This window comes from Suncus etruscus, chromosome 15 (genome assembly GCF_024139225.1).
Source record: "Suncus etruscus isolate mSunEtr1 chromosome 15, mSunEtr1.pri.cur, whole genome shotgun sequence".
NCBI classification, from domain to species: Eukaryota; Metazoa; Chordata; class Mammalia; order Eulipotyphla; family Soricidae; genus Suncus; species Suncus etruscus.
Genome location: NC_064862.1, coordinates 85410859 through 85427063, shown reverse-complemented (window position 1 = coordinate 85427063; position 16205 = coordinate 85410859). Strand labels below are relative to the sequence as shown.

Here is a 16205-nt window from a genome sequence, read left to right as displayed (position 1 = left end):
CCCCTGAGCGTTACTGGGTGTGGCCCAAAAACCAAAAAAAAAAAAAAAAAAGAAATGAAGGTTTGGGTGTAGATCACAGGTGGGTCTGACCCCAGAGAGACCTTCATGCAGTGTGAGACATAGAGACCAGAGGGCATGGTCACCACCTCCAGGCAGTCCCCAGACTTCATCAACAGGTGCTGGATGAAGTAGCCAGCCCCCACCTGCAGTCTATTTTTTTTTCTTTGGGGACACAGCCAGTGACTTAAGCAGGGAAACCTGGTAGAAGGCCCTCTCCTGAGAATGGGGGAACCCTCAGAAATGGCTACCTTGAACTTCAGGCTCCGACACCTCCAGAGCTTGAGCACTGAACTCTGAGGAACCCACAGGCTCTGACTGTGATCTTGCTTTTCTTTTGAGGTGGTCCCATTTCTGTGGAGGAACAGGGATCAGGCAGGTTGAGAGTCCCCCAACACCCACCCACACCCACCAACCCCCAGGGAATAGGGAAGGGGCTGGATTCCTATAACAGTCAAGGAAGAGTAAGGAATGATTGAATGACTGAATGCCAAGGACTACCCCTGCCCCGCAAAACTGAGGTGACAGTCTTGGGTGAGGGATCCCAGACATGGGTACCACCCCAGGAGAAATTTCTCCTATCATAGCTTGTGCATCCTCTCTCAATGAACTCCCACTTACATCCAGGGATTCCTGCCTTCACCTCAACACCTTCAAGACTCTTTGTTTTGGGGATCACACCCAGTAATGCTCAGAGCTGACCCCTGGCTCTGTGCTCAGGGATTACTCCTGGTGATGCTCAGAGGATGCTATGGGATGCCGGGATCGAACCCGAGTCATCTGCATCCCAGGCAAATGCCCTCCCGACTGTGCTATCATTCCAGTCCCTGACCTTCAAGAATTCTTTTTTTTTTTTTTTGGTTTTTGGGCCACACCCGTTTGATGCTCAGGGGTTACTCCTGGCTATGCGCTCAGAAACTGCCCCTGGCTTGGGGGGACCATATGGGACGCCGGGGGATCGAACCGCTGTCCGTCCTATGCTAGCGCTTGCAAGGCAGACACCTTACCTCTAGCGCCACCTTCCCGGCCCCCTTCAAGAATTCTTGAGCCTGGCCTCTATGCTGGGCCACCATTGGAGTAAGACCACACCCCAATTCGAAGTCCCTGTTCTCCTCCGCTCCATGCAGCTGGTCAGAAAGGGGTACCCACCTTGCCTGGAGCCTCTGTTGGGGTCCCGTGTCCAGGCTGAAACTCTCGGGTCCACATTTGCAAACCGGCTCCGGAGAGGTTAAGGGCGAGGCTGGCTAGGGTCCGAGGAAGGCCGAGCCCCTCACTTATGGCTGAGACATCCAGGCTGAGCCTGGTAGAGGGAGGGAGAGATGGGGTGTCAGCTGGCTTTCACCCCTGACTTCTGTATCTGATGGGGGGTGCTGTAGAGAACTCCTTGGAATAGACCGTTTGGTCCAGGACTGGTCTGATCTGCCCTCTGGCAGTATGTTTGTGTGTGTGTGTGTGTGTGTGTGTGTGTGTGTGTGTGTGTGTGTGTGTTTGATGGGTTTCTTGTATATCTTGTCCCAACACCACGTAATTCCCTGCGTCTCTCAACCTATCTCCCATATACTCTGTTTTGTTTTTTTTTTTTTTTTTGTTGTTGTTGTTGTTTTGGAATCACATGCAGTGTCCTAAGGGCTGACTCCTAGCTCTGTGCTCAAGTGTTTACGGACCCTAGTTGGTGCCAGGGGATCAAACTTGGGGCAGTCTTGTTTATTTTCTTTTTTTGGTGGGGACACACCCCAGCTTAGGGTTGCCTCCTATGCTGTGTACTCTGGAATTACTTTTGGCAGTGCTCAGGGGACCCTCTGGGATGCTGAGGATTAATTCTGGATCAGCCCCTTTTGAGTCAAAAGCCCTCCTCGCTGTGTTATTTTTTGCTCCTGCCTCTGGGGCAGCCTTGTGCAAGACAAACGCCTTAGCCTTAACCCCTGCTCTTCTTTTGGGGTCCAAGGCAACTTTGTCTTCTACCTCATGAACACTGTGTGTATGTGTACCCCCAAATATGCCTGATCATGCTACACAGGAATGTGGGTCCTCCTGCTGAGCCAAAGTGAGGAGCTCCACGCAGGCAGGTGATTTGCTGTGAGCCTGCAAGGGCCTGGAGCCCGCACACAGCTAGTGGATGCGGCCATCACTGCATTTGTTCCTGATGCCACCTGCACCCCTCAGGCTCCACAGGTGGCTTCTCCGACAAACTGCAAAGCCCCAGAGGAATCTGAGAGCAAAATGCAGTTGTGGGGCCTGAAGTAAGCGTCCATATTTGCTCAGAAGTCGTGGGTTCCACTGCTAGGGCCCCAAGCAGAAAACTCATACACTCACATCTCACATATGCTCACTTAGGGGGCGGGACCGAGTAACTTGCCCACCCCGCCTCTCCTGGTGGGCGTGTCCCATTGGTCCCTCCCCGGGTGGGCGTGTCCTGCACCTGCCCCCTTCTGATTGGCGCATTCTGACCCCCAACCTCTACTAGTGGGTGTGTCCAAGACCAGCTCTCCCTGAGTGGGCGTATCTTGTTACTTCCTCGAGTGGGCGTGTCCTGAACGGCTCTCCCTGGTGGGCATGCTCTAACCTAGCCCCTCCCTCTAGGGGCGTGTCCCGAACAAGCCCCTCCCGTATGGGCGTGTCCTTATAGCTCCCTTCCAGGATGGGGATAAACTGGCCCCTCCTGCTCGGTGGGCGTGTCCAGATAGTGGCCCCTCCCAGTGTGGGCGTGTTCAGATAAGTATCATTCCCAAGTGGGCGTGACCATCCACGACTCCTCCCCCAATGGGCGTGTCCTAGCATCTGACCTTCTCCTGATCTCTGAGCAGCTCCGGGACCTTTCCCAGCTCCGCCTCCGCTGCAAGCCCCGGGAGCCCTTGGAGCTGGAGCTGGAGCTGGGCTTTGTTCCTCCGGGCATCGCAGGAAGGGGTGCACGGCTCTGCTCCTCCTTCTTCTCGGGCTGGCCGTCAATAGGGATCCCAATGCCCAGGTCTTTCAGATACTCGCTGCCCTGAAGGGCCTCTAAGTCCAGGCTGAGGTCTTCTGAGCTGTCCTCCAGGGTCTGCTCTGGGAATCCATCCTCCTGAAGGTGTGGGGAGAAGGCATTGATTTTTCTCTAGGCAGCAAAGTTGGGGGACTCCCGGAGACAGATTTCCTCCCCAATGCTCAGTCCTCCTTTATGCAAGCTGGACTCAGATACCCAGGGGCTATTCCAGGCTCTGTGCTCAGGGATCACTCCAGGCGGTGCTCCCGGAGGTTCTGTGGTGCCAAGGATTGAACCAGGCTAGCTGCGTGCAAAGAGTGATTGCGGTTGTCTTCTTTCTCTCTAGCTTTGGCTTTATGTCAGGTTTGGGAGCCACACCTGGAGGTGCTCAGGGACTATATGTGGCTCCAGGGATGGAACCAGGAGCAGTTGCATGCAAGGACAGTCTTTCCTCTTGTACTTTGGTTGATTTTGTTGTGTCTGGGGGTCACACCCAGGAGTGCTCAGTAATTATTTCTGGCTCTGCACTCAGGGATCTAACACTCTGCCAGGGACCATATGTGGTGCCCGGAATGGAACTTGGGTTGGCCGCGTGCGAGCGAGGCAAGCACCTTACCTGCTATACTAGTGTGCCAGCCCAAGCAAGATATTCGGATAGAAACGCTGGGTCCATCAGGGTGCTGAAACCCCAGTACTTCCCCCCCAACGAAAGCCATATCCTCCTCAATCCCACAACTTGCTCCACAAGGGGGCACTCTCACCCCACCTTGCAGATCAGAACACCAAGAAAGTTGTGGATTTTCTGTTTTGCTTTATTTTCTTTTGTTTTGGTGCCATCCCAGCACGCTCATAGAACCTGGGTCAGGGCCCGGAGAGATAGCACAGCGGCGTTTGCCTTGCAAGCAGCCGATCCAGGACCAAAGGTGGTTAGTTCGAATCCCGGTGTCCCATATGGTCCCCCGTGCCTGCCAGGAGCTATTTCTAAGCAGACAGCCAGGAGTTACCCCTGAGCACCACCGGGTGTGACCCCAAAAACAAACAAACAAACAAACAAACAAAAAACATAGAACCTGGGTCAGCCACATGCAAGGCAAACACCCTCCCCTTTATGTTATCACTCTGAACCCTATTGGCTCAGTATTTTTTGTTTGTTTGTTTTTTTGGGGGGTCACACCCAATAGCACTCAGAGGTAAATCCTGGCTCTGCACTCAGAAATTGCTCCTGGCAGGCTTTGGGGACCATATAGGATGCTGAAAATCAAACCCATGCAGGCCACGTGCAAGTCAAACGCTCTACCGCTGTACTATCGCTCTGGCCCCCCTTTTTTTTCCCACAGGACACGGCCATTTGATTCCCACAAATGCCCAAAGTGGAGAACATTTCAGGCAAAGCCTCCCAATGTTCCCACAACCCCACCCCCAGCCCATGGAACACTTCAGCTCAGCTTGAGGTCACCTCAGGATGGTGCTGGCAGTGGTGCCCGACTGTGCCCATACATGCCCAGGAATGAGGAAGAAAAAGCAGGCAGGGCGCAGCCCTCATTTCTCCTGCCCTCCCTCCCTCACCCAGCTCTCTGCAGTGCAGGCCCTTCCCTTCATGGATTGTGGTTAAATATGAGCTACAATCCTCCTCTCCCCATCTGCCACCACCAGGGATCGAACCCAGAATTGCGGAAAATCCATCCTGTAAAATCACTGGCCTTTTCCAGGCAGTTTTCCACAGGCAGGTTGCAGCAGGGTTGCCAGGCTTCTGCAGGTTACTGCAATAAGCTGCAAATCTGCCTGCTGTTCGGCTGCAAAGACCCGAGGCTGCCAGGGCCTGGCGCTGCAAGGCTCACAGGGGTCCATAGGGGCCTGGCTGCTGGGTGGAGACTCATGCCCACCCACAGATGCCAAATTGTAGCAATCATCCATTCAGGACTGAGAGAGAAAGAGAGAGAGAGAGAGAGAGAGAGAGAGAGAGAGAGAGAGAGAGAGAGAGAGAGAGAGAGAGAGAGAGAGAGATCCTCAAATATCTTCTTTTTTTTTTTTTGGTTTTTCAGGCCACACCCATTTGATGCTCAGGGGTTACTCCTGGCTAAGTGCTCAGAAATTGCCCCTGGCTTGGGGGGACCATATGGGATGCCGGGGGATCAAACCGCGGTCGCGATCTTTCCTTGGCTAGCGCTTGCAAGGCAGACACCTTACCTCTAGCGCCACCTCACCAGCCCCAAGTATCTTTTTTTATTCCTCTTTTTGTTTGTTTGTTTGTTGGTTTGTTTTCAGGCCACACCCAGTGACACTCAGGGGTTACTCCTGACTATGGGCTCAGAAATCACTCCTGGCTTGGGGGACCATATGGGACGCCGGAGGATCAAACTGCTGTGTGTCCTAGGTCAGTCATGTGCAAAGCAAACGCCCTACCACCGCGCCACCGCTATTTCTCCTGGAGTCTGAGGTCTACAGCTGCCTTCTGGGGGTTTCACAGAGAGTGAGAGGGAATTTATAGGCCAGAGGTAGCTGGAGGAGGTCCGGGTTCAAGAGAGAGAGATAGAGGCAGCATCTCGCTGATGCTTTATCTCTGTCCCCGCCCCCCATAAATTGGCAGGTGCTGCTCTGGTCACTATCTTGCCCCCACCCACGGGTTCAAGAGAGAATAGAAGGACCCGGAAAGATAGCACAGCGGCGTTTGCCTTGCAAGCAGCCGATCCAGGACCAAAGGTGGTTGGTTCGAATCCCAGTGTCCCATATGGTCCCCCGTGCCTGCCAGGAGCTATTTCTGAGCAGACAGCCAGGAGTCATCCCTGAGCACCGTCGGGTGTAGCCCAAAAACAAAAAACAAACAAACAAAAAAAGAATATTAGAATATGAAGGATATATATAAAGCTGGCAGCATTGGGACGGGAGCGGTGGTGCAAGCGGTAGGGCATTTGCCTGGCAAGCACTAACCTAGTACGGACTGCGGTTCGATCCCCCGGTGTCCTATATGGTCGGTCCCCCAAGCTAGAAGCGATTTCTGAGCACAGAGCTAGGAGTAACCCCTGAGCATCACTGGGTGTTGCCCAAAACCAAAAAGCAAAAACAACCCCCCCAAAAAAAACCCCAAAAAGCAGACAGCATCTTGCTGATGCTTTATCTTTGGACCCCATGGACTGACAGGCGCTGCTCTGTCACTATTCTGGCCCTCCCCCCAATAGTCTAAATTCTCTTGCATCCTGTATGTCCCCAGAGCCTGCCAGGAGTAAGTTCTGAGTGCAGAGCCAGGAGTAACTTTTGAGTGCCATTGGGTGTACCCACCCACCAAAAAATGACTCTTCCACCCTGTTCCTAGGGTCCCGTGCTCTTGTCTTGGTGGACCTGGTTTCTGTCAGAGTCTCACGGTTCTGTGCGAAGAAGTTCCTTCCTTTTTAAGGTTGAGTAACATTCCAACCTGTGATCTAGTCTATTATTTGCAGATAAACACATCCAGTTCTGAGTGCTCTCTCTCTCTCTCTCTCTCTCTCTCTCTCTCTCTCTCTCTCTCTCTCTCTCTCTCTCTCTCTCTCTCTCTCTCTCTCTCTGTCATCTGGGATCACTCTGGGCAATGTTCAGGGAGACCCTAAGGGGTACCAGGATTGAACCCGGGCTAATTGCATCCAAGATAAGCACCCTCCCCGCTGCACTAATCTCCAGCCTTAGACAGTAATTCAGCTTCAGTGATTCAGCGTTTGAGAGGGATCCATCAGGCTGCTTTGCATGACTATGCTGCTTCTATCTGGGGTCCAAACCTGCTGGTATTTGGGGCTCTAGTGTTCTGAGCCATCTCCCTGGATCCTCATCTTTCTTTCTTTTTATTTTTAAATTAAATTCTTGAGGAGGCATATTTCTGACACTGCACTCAGGGATCATTTCTGGCAGTGCTCAGAGGATCCTATGGGGTGCTGGGAATCAATCCCAGCTCAGCTGTGTGCAAAAGTCAGCACCCTTCTCGCTGGGCTATCACTCTGGTCCCTCAAATCTCCCTCTTGACTTTAGAATGTGTAACCTGTTTTGGGGGTCCATTGCTGATCCTGTTAGGCCACTGGTTGCACTCATATCCTCGTGTCCTCACTAGGAGCCTGCTAGGTCTCTCCCATGGTCGCCTGAGTCTCTCCTTGGCCATCCCTGCTGCTGCAACACCTTCAGTGCCTCCCATATCCTCCGCCCAGAGGGATCCTGGGTTTTGTCTCCCCTGAAATACAAACATGTCAGGACAGACACTGAATCTGGATGGGCGCCCCCTTTTTCTCCTGCATCTGGCCTCCCTCAGCAGTGGCAGAAGCTGGATGTGGGGTGCAGGGAGGCTGGTAACTTTGGCATAGCTTGTTCTAGTGCCCACTAGGCAGGTAACCTGGGGGGGGCAGAGCAGGAGAGTGGGGAAGTGAAGGGGGGGCTCTGACTCTGCAGGAGGTTCAGATCTCTCTTCAAACATTTCTTGGGTGAGAACAGTCAGAGACCAGGGGCCAGAGCAAGGGTAGAGCAAAGAGAACATTTGTTTTGTATGCAAAAGACCTGGGTTTGATCCCTGGCATCTCATAGGGTCCCCCTGAGCCCTGTCAGGAGTAATCCTTGATTGTAGAGCCAGGAGTCAGCTTGGAGCACCACCAGTTGTGGCTCCCAAACCCAAATGGAAACAGAAATTACCCCAAGAAGGAATGTATGGTGTGCTCCCTCTGTCAGCAGCTTTCCAGGCATCTAACTATAAACAATGTCTTCTGGTTTGAAACCCCAAGGAAGGAGACATGATTTAACCCCCTCAGTCCTAGGAATCTTTGGGGGAAGGTTCTGCTACCACATCCAGAAGCAAGAACTCAAAAAAAAAAAAAAAAGCCCTTTGGGCTAGACGAATCATAGTACAAGGTGGTTCCATGGACAAGCACTTTCAAAACATAGGTTTGTTGGGCTGGAGCATCATATAGTAGGGAGGCTCTTTGCCTTGCATAGCTGATCTGGGTTTGATCCTTGGCATCCCATAAAATTCCCTGAGCACCACTAAGAGCGAGCCCTGAGCACAGAGCCAGGAGTAAGTCTTGAGTTCCACCAGGTGTGACTCAAAGGCAAATGATAATTTTGTAGTTAGAAAAAATTTTGTTGGTTAGAAAAAATACCATTCCAAAGCCACTTCAAGCAAATTATGATTATTTCTTTTTGTTTTGTTTGTTTTTTTTTTGGGTGTGCATAACTTGTGGTGATCAGATTTTACTCCTGGTGCTTGGAATGAACCCAGTCAGCTCTGTGCAAGGTAAGCATGCTACTTTCTGTACTATCTCCCTGACTCTTCTTTTTTTTTTTTTTTTTTTTTGCATCCCTGGGTGGGTGTGGACCTCACCTCACTCTTCTCCATTTCTCCCTCTCTTCCTTTTATCCTTTCTTTCTTTCTCCCTCTCTTCCTTTTATCCTTTCTTTCTTTCTCCCTCTCTTCCTTTCTTTCTTTCTTTCTTTCTTCCTTCCTTCCTTCCTTCCTTCCTTCCTTCCTTCCTTCCTTCCTTCCTTCCTTCCTTCCTTCCTTCCTTCCTTCCTTCCTTCCTTCCTTCCTTCCTTCCTTCCTTCCTTCCTTTCTTTCTTTCTTTCTTTCTTTCTTTCTTTCTTTCTTTCTTTCTTTCTTTCTTTCTTTCTTTCTTCTTTCTTTCTTTCTTTCTTTCTTTCTTTCTTTCTTTCTTTCTTTCTTTCTTTCTTTCTTTCTTTCTTTCTTTCTTTCTTTCTTTCTTTCTTTCTTTCTTTTTGGGCCACACCCGGCAGTTAGAGGTTACTCCTGGCTGTCTGCTCAGAAATAGCTCCTGGCAGGCACGGGGGACCACATGGGACACCGGGATTCGAACCAACCACCTTTGGTTCTGGATTGGCTGCTTGCAAGGCAAACGCCGCTGTGCTATCTCTCCGGGCCCCCTTTTATCCCTTCTTCTACCACTTAGCCACCCAATGACTCAAACTTCCTTTTCCCTTCCCTGTCCTTCCCTACTTTCTTTTCTTCCCTCTTTCCTTCTCTTCTTTTTTTTTTTTTTTTTGGTTTTGGACTACACCTGGTGGTGCTCAGGAGTTACTCGTGGCTCTGTGCTCAGAATTCGCTCCTGGCAGGCTTGAGGGACCATATGGATAAATGGATAAAATCCATTTCTCCTGGATTGGCCACATGCCAGACAAATGCCCTACCATTTTACTCTCTCTCCGGCCCCCTTCCTTCCTTCCTTCCTTCCTTCCTTCCTTCCTTCCTTCCTTCCTTCCTTCCTTCCTTCCTTCCTTCCTTCCTTCCTTCCTTCCTTCCTTCCTTCCTTCCTTTTTTTATTGCTTGATTTTTGAGTCATACGCCCCTGCACTCTGGGGTTACTCCCAGCTCTGCACTCAGAAATTGCTCCTAAGGGCCAGAGCATAGCACGGCAGTAGGATATTTGCCTTGCACGCAGGACAACGGTTCAAATTCCGGCATCCCATATGGTCCCCCGAGCTTGCCAGGGGTGATTTCTGAGTGCAGAGCCAAGAGTAACCTCTGAGTGAGTGCCTCTGGGTGTGGCCCAAATGCCCTCCAAAAAAAAAGAAAAAAGAAAAGAAAAGAAATTGTTCCTGGTAGGCACACATTCCTGCTCTGTTGAGCCTCAAAGAGACCTTGCAGACTCACCCCTGAACACCCCCTTCTAGGGAGCTCACAGGCTGACCAGCTTGCTGCCTCCCTTTCCCCCCACTCCATCTGCCCACCTCAGCACTTAAACACTTGCCTGCTCATCGTCCATGTTGGAAAAGAAGTTGGGGTGCTCAGGTCTCCAGGACCCACGGCTGCTCTTGGCGTCCGAGGCTGCTGCAGCACAGTCAAGAGGCTGGACATGTGGTTTGGGCTCAGAGCCTGTGTAAAAAGGATGGACAAGGTAGTGGGGCTGAAGGTCTGCATTACAGCTTTGCTCCCCAGGCTTCAGTCTCCAGATCTGAGAAATGGGCCACTGGGGCCAGAAGACACAGTCCAGCAGGAAGGGCACTGACCTAACGTGGCCAACCCAGTCCCCGGCATCCCATATGGTAACCTGAGCTTCACCAGGAGCGATCCCTGACCACAAAGGAAGGAGTCAACCCTGATAACCACTAGGTGAAACTCCCAAAACAAAAAGTAAACAGAATCCCTGATTTGCCGAAGCTGAACAGAAAAAGCCCAGAGCTCCTTTTTCCCATGTCCTCCTGGACTATGAGCTAGACACATGCTGATGGGGCCTTTGAGCCCCTACCCTTATCCCTGTTTCTCTCCAAGATGGAGCCCTCTGCCCATAGCTGATGCCCAAATTCCAAGCTACATCTCCTACCACCAGACTCTGTGGTGGTGCCTCATTCCCTTCCCATGCTCCTTGCAAGTATTTAACTCCCTCATAGAACCCAGGAATTCTAGGAACCCCCCACCAGGAACAGGAAGCCCCCCATTAGAGATGAAATTAGGGGCCAGAGCAATATTATAGATGATCCTCTGTGCTTTCCTGAGCACTGCCAGGAGTGATTTCTTAGTGCTGAGCCAGGAGGAAGCCCTGAGCTCCACTGGATGTGTTTCTCTCACCCCTCCCAAAAGATGAAACCAACCCCAATGTTGATAGTCCTCAGACTGAGAAACACTCTCTAGAGCAATGATCCTCAAACTACGGCCTGCGGGCCACATATTGTATTTATTCCCATTTTGTTTCTTCACTTCTAAATAAGATATATGCAGTGTGCATAGATTTTTGTTCATAATTTTTGTTTTTATTGTAATCTGGCCCTCCAACAGTCTGAAGGACAGTGAACTGGCTCCCTGTTTAAAAAGTTTGAGGACCCTTGGGCTCGGAGATATAGCACAGTGGCGTTTGCCTTGCAAGCAGCCAATCCAGGACCAAAGGTGGTTGGTTCGAATCCCGGTGTCCCATATGGTCCCCCGTGCCTGCCAGCAGCTATTTCTGAGCAGACAGCCAGGAGTCACCCCTGAGCACTGCTGGGTGTGGCCCAAAAACCAAAAATAAAAAACAAAAAAAAAAGTTTGAGGACCCCTGCTAGAGCTTTCAGGAATATTCAGGGAAGCAGACAGGATGCTGAGAGCTGGATGAACGCAGACATAAAAGGAGGGTTTTGCTGCAGTTGGGGTCAGGGTGATAGCATTGTGGGGAGGGTGTTTGCCTTGCAAGCCACTGACCCGGGTTCAATTCCCAGCATCCCATAGGGTCTCCCCAGTCTGCTAGGAGTGACCCCTGAATGCAGAGCCAGGAATAACCTCTGAGCACTGCTGGGTGTGGCAGAAAAGCCAAGGAGGGGGGAAACAAGTGTCTTTCTATTAAAGCAGCTCACTCAGGTTTTTTTTTGGGGGGGGGGCATAATATTAGCATGTCTGTCACCCTGGTGGACATAAACAGAGGTCCTGGGATCTGTTTGTGTATGAGAGAGAGAAAGGGGAGAGAGAGAGAGAAAGAGAAAGAGAGAGGGAGGGATTCTAACAGAACCTCTGAAAATCACCACCTTTCTCCTTTATGTTATTTTTATGGGGGTGACACTTGACATTGCTCAGGGGTTCTGTCTCCTGGTGCTGGAGGCCATCAGAGCTAAGCCCTAAGATGCTTTTGAGGGGAGCTTCTCCCTTTTTTGAGTCCCTCCCCAAGGGCAACACATTTAATCTTTCTCTACATTTCCCTCCGGACCCCAAACAGAAGCTTCTGCAGAGACCAAAGGGGTCCCTTCTCCCTGTCCACCTCTGTGAGGTGCTCTGGGGTCCCCCCAGCATTGGAAGGTGGGGGGACTATGGGATCGGGGACTGGCTCAGAGCAAGTCCACCTCAAAGGCACAAGGCTTCCCGAAGGGTGTGGCAGGGGGAAGAAGGGGTGCCCCATTGCCGCTGGCCTGGTCCCCCTTACCTCTCTTGAAGGCCCACCGCTTCTGCCAGAACTTGGAGAGAGCCGGCCAGGAGTGGTTAAGACCCGAGGAGTGAGCCATGGGGGCTGCAGGATTGAGTGAGCGTGGGGCAGAGAAGCTGGATTGGGGGGTGTAGGGGGCTGGGACAGGCGGCAAGAGGGGCGGGGACAGCCACTTACTTTCCCCCGCCAGACACAGTCCTGCATCTCCTACCAGTGCCCCCTCAACCTGACTTTCATCAGGGTCCAGTGAGACATTTTCAGGAGGAGAAGAGAACGAGGATATGAAAATGGGGGGAGGCCACAGAACAGAAGAATATAGGCCGTGTCCAGAGGTGAGCTTGTGTGTATGGTGTGTGTGTGTGTGTGTGTGTGTGTGTGTGTGTGTGTGTGTGTATGCCATTGTCTTTAAGTTTTACTTTTTTGTCAGATCGCAACAGAGATGTCTGACTCAGCAACTTTAATTTATGACATGTGGGATGTTGGGGATTCGAGCTCTGGACCAGAAGCTCAACACACTGAACTAAAACTATTTCTCTCAGACTGTCACTGATTTTGTGGTTATTTCTATCTTCTTTATCTTTCTTTTTCTTTCTTTTCTTTCTTTCTTTCTTTCTTTCTTTCTTTCTTTCTTTCTTTCTTCTTTCTTTCTTTCTTTCTTTCTTTCTTTCTTTCTTTCTTTCTTTCTTTCTTTCTTTCTTTCTTTCTTTCTTTCTTTCTTTCTTTCTTTCTTTCTTTCTTTCTTTCTTTCTTTCTTTCTTTCTTTCTTTCTTTCTTTCTTTCTTTCTTTCTTTCTTTCTTTCTTTCTTTCTTTCTTTCTTTCCTTTCTTTCTTTCTTTCTTTCTTTCTTTCTTTCTTTCTTTCTTTCTTTCTTTCTCTCTTTCTTTCTTTCTCTCTTTCTTTCTTTCTCTCTCCCTTCCTTCCTTCCTTCCTTCCTTCCTTCCTTCCTTCCTTCCTTCCTTCCTTCCTTCCTTCCTTCCTTCCTTCCTTCCTTCCTTCCTTCCTTCCTTCCTTCCTTTCTTTCTTTCTTTCTTTCTTTCTTTCTTTCTTTCTTTCTTTCTTTCTTGTTTCCTTTCCTTCCTTCCTTCCTTCCTTTTCTTTTTCTTTCTTTCTCTTTCCTTCTCCAAGATAGGATTTTTAATGTTTATTTTGTTTTGTTTCAGTTTTGGGGCCACCCCTGGCTCTGTGCTGGGAAAACACTCCTGTGGTTACTTGAGGGATCCTATGGGGATGCCATGGATCAAATTAGGGTTGGCTGCTTGCAAGGCAATTGCCTTCTTCTCTGTTCTATCTTTCTGGCCTCTTTCTATTTTTTTTTTTAAATCTTTGTGATCTTCCATGCAGGCATGCCCATTGCTATCTCCAGTTAGATATGGTTTTATTTTAACTGTGGCTTAGATCTGTCTCTGATAACACTGTGGTGGGGAGTTGAGAACTTTACTAGGATAATATTTGGGCCATACCTTGCAGTGCTTTTATCTTTGAGCCATTTTCAAGTTCCCTGTCCTCACCCCCTTCCATTGTTTTGTGGTGCTGGGGATCAAACTTGGGGCCTCATGCATGCAAGCTGAGTGTTTTTTTGGGGGGGGCCACACCCGGCAGTGCTCAGGGGTTACTCCTGGCTGTCTGCTCAGAAATAGCTCCTGGCAGGCAGATGGGGGGACCATATGGGACACCGGGATTCGAACCAACCACCTTTGGTCCTGGATCGGCTGCTTGCAAGGCAAACACCGCTGTGCTATCTCTCCGGGCCCAAGCTGAGTGTTCTTATGCTGTTACTCTGCTGCTTCCCTCTGTCACTTTTTGATTTTTCGAGGGGCAATTCTCTGGGCTGACTTCTGGCTCTGCACTCAGGGATCAATTCTGGCGGAGCTCAGGGGACCCTATAGGGTGTGGGGATCAAACCCAGGTCAGGCCTGGAGAAGGCAAGAGTGGTCCTGGCTGTCCCATCTCTCTAGCCTCAATGAATTAATCTCACAGGTTCCGTAGGAGTCAACTGCGCCCCATAAAAAGCACTGTCTCCTAGTGGTCAGAAATTCCCAATTTTCATCCTTAGGTGTGAAAAGATGCCTCCAAGCCCCGCAGAGACAGTCTGTTACCTCCACCTTCCTGCAGGGGGACGCCTGGAGGGTGGTGTCAGTGCTGAGGGGTTTCCAGGAGGCGCTTGGGGGTGGCAACTGTTAGCCTCTGGTATCAAACTTGGGGCCTTTAGCATGCAAAGGCTTCCCCCAGCCTTCCACTATTGCTGACTTTTTGCATGTGTGTTTGGTTTTTTTTTGGGGGGTCACACCTGGAGGTGCTCAGGGCTCACTCTTGGAGGGGCTCCAGAGACCCCATGTAGTGCTGGGGACCGAACCCTCATGCAAGGCCAAGTTCTTGAGCTTCTGTCCTGTCTCTTAGGCTACTCCTTGCAGTGCTTCCCTCTGTGTAGTTCCCTTGCTCTTTCCAGGCTCATTTTCTGTACCCCTTTCTCAAATGCACCCAGACCAAGCCCCTACCCAAACAGGTCGAGCCCAGCCTTGATCTGGCCCCGCCTTGACCACGCCCGGGCTCAACATGGCCACACCCTCCCAAGCTGCCATCCCAGCATGCTGCCCTCTTTGCTTTCCTCTCTTTGCTCCCTGCCAGACAGACCCACTTTCTGTTGCAATCTGACCTTTCACCTCACACCTCTAGACTAGCTCTCTGCTTGGCCTTTTCCTGCTCCCCACCCATCCTAGAGGTTCCATCCGATGCCCCCTCAGGATTTCAGTTCTTGGGTGATGGAATAGGTGCGACCCTGCTTTTTCACCCCCAAATACAACCACGTGCTCTGGGCAGTTATGTACGAATGGTCACACTCTGTGGCACCTTCATCCGGTGACTTGAGAGGCGCAGGAGGGGTGGAGGAGGTGGCTTGAGTAGAGCAGTTGGGGGAGAAGCAGATTAGTGAGTGGATGGCAGGTGTGAGCCTTGAGTTGGATCCCAGTTCCATTCCTCATGCCTAGCAGGATCCTCAGTAGATACAGCCTATTTTTTTTTGGGGGGGGGGGTGGCCCACACCCGGCAGTGTTCAGGTCTGAGTCGTGGCTCTATGCTCGGGGATCACTCCTGGAGGTGCTCTTGTGACCCTATGGGAAACTGAGGATCGAACCTGGACCTGCAAGGCCAGCGCCCTCCCCAATGATCTATTGCTCTAACCCCCGTGGCCCTGATTTTTGGGAACCCTATGTCACCCACCAGGTGTGTGACCCCCAGTCCCCACAATAGCAGTGAGTTATAAGATTAGGGGAGATTCTTTCAGTTTTGGGGTACCCCAGAGAACCAGTCACTGCCCCCCCTCATCCACCATTGCTTTCAAATTCAGGGAGCCTGAAGTTGCCTGCAGGTCATGTGGTGACCCCCCACCCACCCAGGGGTGCTAGAAGGAAACCGCAGGCTGGGGTGTGTCAATACAAACCACACACTTCTTCTCCTCCCCTGTTCCAAGCAGCAGGGATGGGGGTGTAAGCATGTGTGAGACTGAATGTGTGTTTGTTGCATGTGTTTGTATCTGTGAGAAGGTAAGTGTGTGAATGTGATGTGAGAGTGGTGTGTTTGTGTAAGAGAGTATGAGGGTGTTTGTGATTTTTTTTTGGGGGGAAGGGGGCACACCCGGCAGTGCTCAGGGGTTAATCCTGGCTCTGTGCTAAGAAATCACTCCTGACAGGCTCAGGAGACCATATGGGATACCGGGAATCGAACCCAGATCCATCCTGGGTTGGCTGCGTACAAGGCAAATGCCCTACCGCTGTGCTATCTCTCTGGCCTGGTGTTTGTGAGTTTGTGGGAACATTTTTTTTGTTTAATTTTTGGGGGCCACACCCGGCGGTGCTCAGGGGTTACTCCTGGCTCTGTGCTCAGAAATAGCTCCTGGCAGGCTCAGGGGATTCTATGGGATGCTGGGAATCGAACTGGAGTTCGTCTTGGGTTGGCTGAGTGCAAGGCAAATACCCTATCACTGTGCTATCTCTCTGGCCCATTGTTGGAAAATGTTTTTGTTTTTGGAAGTGCAAGTGTGTGTTGCGTGATTGTGAGTGTGTGAGGGTCTATGTCTGAGTGTTTAAGTGTGTTAATTGGTGAGGGTATGTCAGTTTGTGTGTGACTGTGGCTGTGAGTTTGTGGGAATCCGTGTGTTTGAAGGAAGATGTGTTTTGAGTGTCTGTGTGTCAGAGAATGTGTGAGTGTTTAAGTGTGAATGTCTCTCCTTTTCTCCCCTGACACTTGGAAATAGTAGGCCACAGTAGCAGCACAGGGTGCCTGACTGGAGGAAGGTGGGGAGGTTGGGGTGAAGGTCTTCTTCAGACTGACTCGGATTTCTCCCTTTATTT

The 16205-nt window shown here is 50.8% G+C and overlaps 1 protein-coding gene across 1 annotated transcript in view; it reads left to right on the top strand.

The window, feature by feature from the left end:
• CLEC4G (C-type lectin domain family 4 member G) overlaps positions 1–13935 on the top strand; it is a 284468-nt gene extending 270533 nt beyond the window's left edge. The window contains exon 10 of the mRNA XM_049789459.1: positions 13923–13935. The gene's annotated coding sequence lies outside the window, so the exon portion shown is untranslated. The remainder of the gene's footprint in view (positions 1–13922) is intronic.
• The last annotated feature ends 2270 nt before the right edge of the window (positions 13936–16205 follow it).